This window comes from Ipomoea nil, unplaced genomic scaffold, assembly GCF_001879475.1.
Source record: "Ipomoea nil cultivar Tokyo-kokei standard unplaced genomic scaffold, Asagao_1.1 scaffold0980, whole genome shotgun sequence".
In the NCBI taxonomy this organism is placed as follows: Eukaryota; Viridiplantae; Streptophyta; class Magnoliopsida; order Solanales; family Convolvulaceae; genus Ipomoea; species Ipomoea nil.
In genome coordinates this window covers 2548060-2555642 of record NW_017617408.1, presented here as the reverse complement: position 1 = coordinate 2555642, position 7583 = coordinate 2548060, and positions in this window count along the sequence as shown.

Here is a 7583-nt window from a genome sequence, read left to right as displayed (position 1 = left end):
TTAATGCCACAACATCCTTTATTATTTTTTTAAAAAAAAAAAACACAACATTTAAAAAATAAAATAGCTATATATTATATAATCATATAAAAAAATATACTTTTGAAAAATAAAATAGCTATATATTATATAATTATATAAAAAATGTGTTCAATTAGAGTTTAAATGTACACATACAAAATTTGAAATTTGCTTTCCAAATGTAATTATCTTAGTTATTATTTGTATTGTGAAAATTATAATATAGATGAAATACAATTAAGAATAAATCAATGTAATTATGTAAATTATCTCTATATAAGTTTATTTGAATATGCACATAATTAGAGATTATATTAACCATACAAAATTATAATTATAATTATAATTATAATTTTAATTGTAATTTTGTATTCTATAAAAATAATAAATACTTGACCAATGGAAGCTCAAAAATATTATTATATTAAATAATTTAAAATATTTTAGTTTTTCTATTTTTATTTATATTTATAATAGCATAATTTTTTTCCGTGCATCGCGCGAGTGAATTACTAGTTATTTTAAAAGGATGAAGGTTATTCCTCTTGTTCGGGTAGGCAAAGAAAGGAAAGGATTAACTTGATTTGTTTGAGCGGATCTTAACAATCTAGATTAAATTGACATCTTTCATGACCATTTACCGACTAAGTTCACAATGGCGAACTTTATATACGAATCTACACACTTTCAAATAATAAAATATTAATTTTTCCCAAAAATCAAAGGCATTAGCTATCTACCTGATGGAATTAATTAAACCAGGGGTCCGGATTAATTAACCCGAATGAATAAATAATTGTAATAAATATGAGATTAAAATGATAATAAGGGTATATTGTAGGGAATCAATAAACAAGTACGCAAGGATTTAACGTGGAAATCAAAGTGGTAAAAACCACGAGTCTTTTTGGGCGAAGCCAAGCCGAAAGTCTTTTATTATATTTGTAACGAGTGTGGTACATGTACATAGGTAGTCATGGCCATGGAATGAATGAGGGAAAGAGCATGTATGTCCAAGAGAGAGATCCCCCTTTGTGATCCCAAAGCCTTTATATAAGGTCCTTCCTCTAGTTGCAATCTTCCCTAATATTAAGGCCAATAACATTCCTATTTTCTTGCCATGCATGACTTCATCTTCTTTGACTAACATTATTATTATTATTATAGATAATAATAATAATAATAATAATAATAATAATAATAATAATAATACGGCACGCATATTATATTATTCCATCATGAGTCCCCCACTTTCTTAACTGTAAGTATTTGTCGGTATAAGAAAGTAGAAAACTGATATTCACCGAATAAAAATTATAACGCTGGAGTGCATCCTTAACGAAGAGCACAGTCCGGACTACATGTTTGTGCGCGGAGCACCAAAGTATGTTTGTGCGCGGAGCACCAACGTATTCGTTCGTCGTCGTGTTAGCCATTAGGTCAAAGTATTTTTGCCTTGAACCCGTAGCTTCCGTTCGGCGATAGGCGAAGTTGGACCTCGTATCGCCCCTAGGGCATCAAGGTTGCGTTACGTCCGTTCGGCGATAGGCGAGGTGGGACCTCGTAACGCCCTTCGGACGTTTTAGCGATTCTTGGGTTGGAGTCTTCTGACTCGCATCCCGAATCCTTTCTTTCGGCGGTAGGCGAGGCCGGACCTCGTACCGCCCCTAGGGTGTCAAGATTGCGTTACGCCCGTTCGGCGATAGGTGAGGTCGGACCTCGTACCGCCCTTAGGACGTTTTAGCGATTCCTGGGTTAGAGTATTTTGACTCGCATCCCGAATCCTTCCGTTCGGCGGTAGGCGAGGTCGAACCTCGTACCGCCCCTAGGGGTGTGACGGCTATGGGTTGGAGTCCCCCGACTCGCGCCCATAAGCTTCTGACTGTTGGTCAGACCAACATATGTGTAATAAACCAAAAAAAGACTCTTCTTCATTTAGGTAGTGAATGAGGACGGACCTCGTATCACCGTTAAGGTATACCAAAGTCGGGGCTGGCGCGCACAACCACGACCATGGATCAACCCTTATACTTTACTTTGATGTAATAAATAATTCAGTGGTCCACTTATTAATATCATTATATTATTTAAGAAACATATAATATATATACGTACGCATAATGTGGAAAATGGAAATGCATGCATGCCTTTTCCAAACTACGGCCATTATAAATTCGCAACGATCAGTGGTAGGAAAACACCAAAAGCGATCAACAAAACTGGTCAACCAACCAGAAACCAGCGACTCCTATCTGCGCCTAGGTGGTGGCCTTGCTTGTTATGGCGCCTGAGACAACACCAGTCCAGACCTCCCTCCCGCTTGTGCATGCCCGTTGTTTCCAGTGGAACAGAGAACGAGATGACGGGCTCGCAGCAGCAGAATACGGGTTCCAATGGGGAACAAATCTCGCACTACAGAGCACGCAGATCACCTTCGACGCTGCGAACTTCAAGCATACGAGGGAACAGGCGATTGGCACGACGTTCGGATGTAGCTTTAGAAAACAAAACCAAGTAATTGATATAGATTTATAAGCATTCGTATGTGCATTGAACCAGTTGCCAAGAAGCTTCATAAAGAATGTCTCATTGAGATCGCCATGGACCCCTTTATAATACACATTGACATCACATTTATAATATCACCATCCTCTAGCTTCCTGGCGTAAGAAATGCCATGACAAATCACTTCATTCACTGACTTGCAACATGATTTAGGGAAAAATGATAATTTAGGGGGATGGATATGCACCAGCAGCGATAGTAGCTAGTTGGGAGGTGTGCCGAAAATCATAGCAGATGTCGTGGATCCAGTGCCGCCGATGAATGAGAACAATCCAAAACCATTCAGTTCATGACCATCCAAAAGCAGGTACTCTGGATCCCTGAACGCGTAGTGGATGCATGCAAAGCCGAATCCGATTAGTATTGAGGACATGAGAAGCTAGCCATCCGACGTTGGTGAGGAAGATCAGGATCACGGAGAGGATAATTAGGAACCCTCGGTTTTCGCGATCAAAGAATGTGCGGCTGATGATGGCGAAGGAGACAGCGAGCACTCGAGCAGGGAAAAAGCTAGTATAGCATATTATCGGAAGTCCGTGTTGGAATTCCATACCGCCATGATCATCATTGGTTTTATGGTTGCGGGAATGAAGATCGGTGGATGAAGCTGTGGTTGCCAGAAATGACGGCAACATCATTGCCATCTCTGACTAACCACTCTCGGTGATTACCCAAACGTTCCGTGCGCATTCGACGCAACAGTCCTACCGGTAATGCAGGATCATCGGCACGTTGGACTTCATCTTCAGTGACAGCGTGATCGTATTCGAGAGTTGCGGAATCTCGACCAGGAAGAGTTTCAATTCCCCCATCAAAAGAATACTATCACCAGGCTCGACTGGAGAGACCCAGGCACCCAGAGGAACCAACTGGATTCTCCATCAATTTTACAATATCACAACGGAGTCGGAGTGACGGTTTCTGGAGACTCCACTGCATGGTACCTCGGGCAGGGAACTTTTATTCCCGCATGGTTGTAATATAATTATACATGAGCAATGCAATCGGATCGTCTTGAATTGAATGGCTATTGAAACGAGATCTGATCTTGCTATCCCTTGAAGCTAAGGTTGGCTTCGTATGAAATGTGAATTAAGGAGAGCACGCTCAAGCTTGTACAGCCGCTCTCAACAAGAGAGCCCATGATGAAATTAATTAAACCGGAGTCCGAATTAATTAACCCGAATGAATAAATAATTGTAATAAATATGAGATTAAAATGATAAAAAGGGTATATCGTAGGGAAGCAATAAACAAGTACGCAAAGCGGTAAAAATCACGAACCTTTTTGGACTAAGCCAAGCCGAAAGTCTTTTATTATATTTGTAACGAGTGTGGTACATGTACATAAGTAGCCATGGCCATAGAATGAATGAGGGAAAGAGCATGTATGTCGAAGAGAGAGAGAGAGAGTGATCCCCCTTTGTCTGATCCCAAAGCCTTTATATAAGGTCCTTCCTTTAGTTACAATATAATCTTCCATAATATTAAGGCCAATAACATTCCTATTTTCTTGCCATGCATGACTTCATCTTCTTTGACTAACATTACTATTATTATTATTATTATAGATAAAAATAATAATAATAATAATAATAATAATAATAATAATAATAATAATAATAATATGGCACGCATATTATATTATTCCATCACTACCATAAGGCAAATTCCTCATATAATAAGGATGCAATGTTGGGACGCGAGAATAAGAATGCTTTGTAAACGTATAAATGGAGGAGGAAGGAAAAAATCTCTCATCTCCAACGCATGAGAGAGAATCCATATACTATACAATTAAATAAATCTTACAAAGGCTCTTGTATAAATAGTGGTACAAACCCACTTCCCAAATCAATGTGGGATAAAAGCAACTTTTCAGCTTTACCCTTCACTTCTCCAACTCAAATGGGTCTACTTTAAGAATCAATACCTCATTCATCCATTATCCGTTTTGAGCGTACAATATATCAATCTTTTCGTCTCACTATGAAGAATCCGAATCCACTTTGACCTGATTCAAATCGAAAGTGGACCCTACTAATAATTGTACCACAAAATAGTCACTTAAAATGTCATTTTATGCCATTATAAGCCATTTTTTCCAACATCCCCTACTCCATTTCTAATTTATGAAAATATTAAAAATTAAATTATATTTAAATAAATAATGCATATATATTCAACTTAAGTACTACTAAAATATCGATATCCCAAGAAAATAGATCTCAAGGTAAGTAGATCCAATGGTTATAATATTTCTAAAATTATATATATTATATACATAGTAATACATATATGTGTGTGGTGGGCTTAAATGTAAATACATACATATATTTAGGGACGGAGCAGGGAGAGTACTCTCCACCCCTGCTCCTGGACTAGGCACTTCGGTTCGAGTTATCCGAACCGAATCGAAGTAGTGGTTCGGTTCGGTTCCAAACCAAAGTACCTATCGGTAATTGGTTTGGGTAACCTGATCGGTCGGTTCGGTTCGGTTCCAAACCAAAGTACCTATCAATCGAACAGATCAATTTTTTATATAATAAATATATACAATATACAATATATTTAAATGTCTTAAGTAAGGTTTGAACTTTTAACCACCGCTTTTGAAATCAAGAGCTTTACCCATTAAACTATAAGCATATTTACATTAATGTTTACATGTTTATGTTAATAAAGGTATACATTTTTTATTGAATGTTGTACACTTCAATTGTAATAGACAAAATTATCCCTACTACATTATTTTTAGACTAAAATACCCTTATACCATTATAACACCGCTACTATTTAATTCTAAAACTTTCATAATTCTATCAATATTATCATACACCTATATCTAATTATCTATGATATCTTTTTCCTATTCTTTAATTACCCTTTTATTAAAATCATTATATAATTAGTTTAATTGTTGATTATATTTTAATTAAATTTCTATGAATAGTAAATCATATATGCGTGTATATGTATATATAGGCACGCACACACACCAATATATGTGACCGGTTACTGTACTAGATTAGTATTATAAATATTTTATTTATTTATTTGTTCATCTCTATAGTTTTCAAATACGATGATTAAAATTTACTAATTTAAGGAATTGCGAAATATAATTTGGACTATAATTTGTAATTATTTGCATTTATCAATTTTTTAATGTTGGACATAAATTTTCGCACATCACTCATACAAAATCCTAGTATTATATATACATAGTATAATAATTAATATATAATTTCAACTCCTCAAGTCCTCAGATCTCAACTCTAAGTCGTAAGTCCCAAACATTTGGTATTTTAATAATCCTTATTTTTCAAATATTAACTATAAATGGATGATTCTTCATATTGTCATCAACAAAACACTTCAAGTGGCACTCCAAGTGAGCCAATTGAACAATCGGTCACGCAAAAAAAAAAAAAAAAAAAAAAAAAAAAAAAAAAAAAAAGGAAACGTTCAAACAGTGGACTTCCATCAAAATCGAACCGAATATCGAACCGAAACCGAACTCTATATTAAACCGAATGGTTTAATTTTTTTAAAACCGAAAAACCAAAATCGAACCGAAACCCGAAGTGCCCAACCCTCATTTTTATCCCCATCCCCGTTAAGACAGGAGAAGAGTCGGGTTCCCATCGAGTGCCGGTACAGTCAACGTCTACGATCAACAATGTAAGATATATTAAATATAATATATATATTATATATAATATATCTATGTATTTATATATAATAATATATAAATAGGAAGAGAGAGAGAGAAAGATTAGAATGAATAATGTTTATTCACTGGGATAATTTAACAAATGAAAATATACCACATATTTATACTAAGAGAAAGCTAATAAATAGGAAACTAATGCTCCATGTACTACTCCTATAATTTAGGCATGTTCCACATTAACATACATGACTCACCCATGTTTGTTTTTATTAAATTCTTTGACTTGGTTTAACTACTAATAATATTAATTATTATAACATTGTCTCCTTTAAACCAAGTTGGACATATTGGTCATCCCAATTTCCTTCTTCAATTTGAAAAAAATGTCTCCGTCTTCAAGTTGGATATACTGACTTGTATTTCGTTTTGTAAACCCACTTGACTCCAATTGGCTTCTTCCCAGGAGGTAAATCTTTTAATTCCCAGGTACCATTCTTTTCAATAGCACGTATCTCCTCATCCACCGCCTTAAGCCAATGAGTTTCTGTAGCAGCCTCCTCAAAAGTTAAAAGATCACAATCTGCAAAGAGAGCAAATTGAATAATCTCTTCATCAAACAGGTCATTATCATGACCCAAAACATAATCTTGCAAGCGAGCTGGTAAGTGGCGTTCGCGCTGAGATCGCCGAACTGACGACTCTGGCTGTGAAGGAGACTGGACATTATCTGGAATCGGTTGCACTTCAACAATATTTTCAACAGCAGGAATAACAACTGAACTTTCATCTTTAGCTAACCAATCCCAGGCACCATATTCATCAAAAGTGACATCACGACTTATAACAACCTTTTTAGTTTCAGGATTGTATAGTTTATAAGCCTTTGAAGCGTCACTATAACCAATGAATATGCATTTCTCACCTTTATCATCCAACTTCTTTCTCAATGGATCCGGCACATGTGCATATGCCAAACATCCAAAAACCTTGAGATATTTGATAGAGGGTTTTCTCCCACTCCATGCTTCTTCGGGTGTCTTATCCCGGACACTCTTAGTTAGACACCTATTCAACACATAGACAGCACAAGCAACAGCTTCTGCCCAAAAAGGCTTAGGCAGATTCTTGGATTTCAACATGCACCTTACCATATCCATGATAGACCTATTCTTCCTCTCAGCCACTCCGTTTTGTTGTGGAGTGTATCTAGCTGTCATCTGATGTTGAATATCCTTCTTCTTTAGAAAATCATCACAGGCAATATATTCTGTACCTCTATCAGTTCTCAAGATTTTAATTTCATAACCACTCTGCTTTTCAA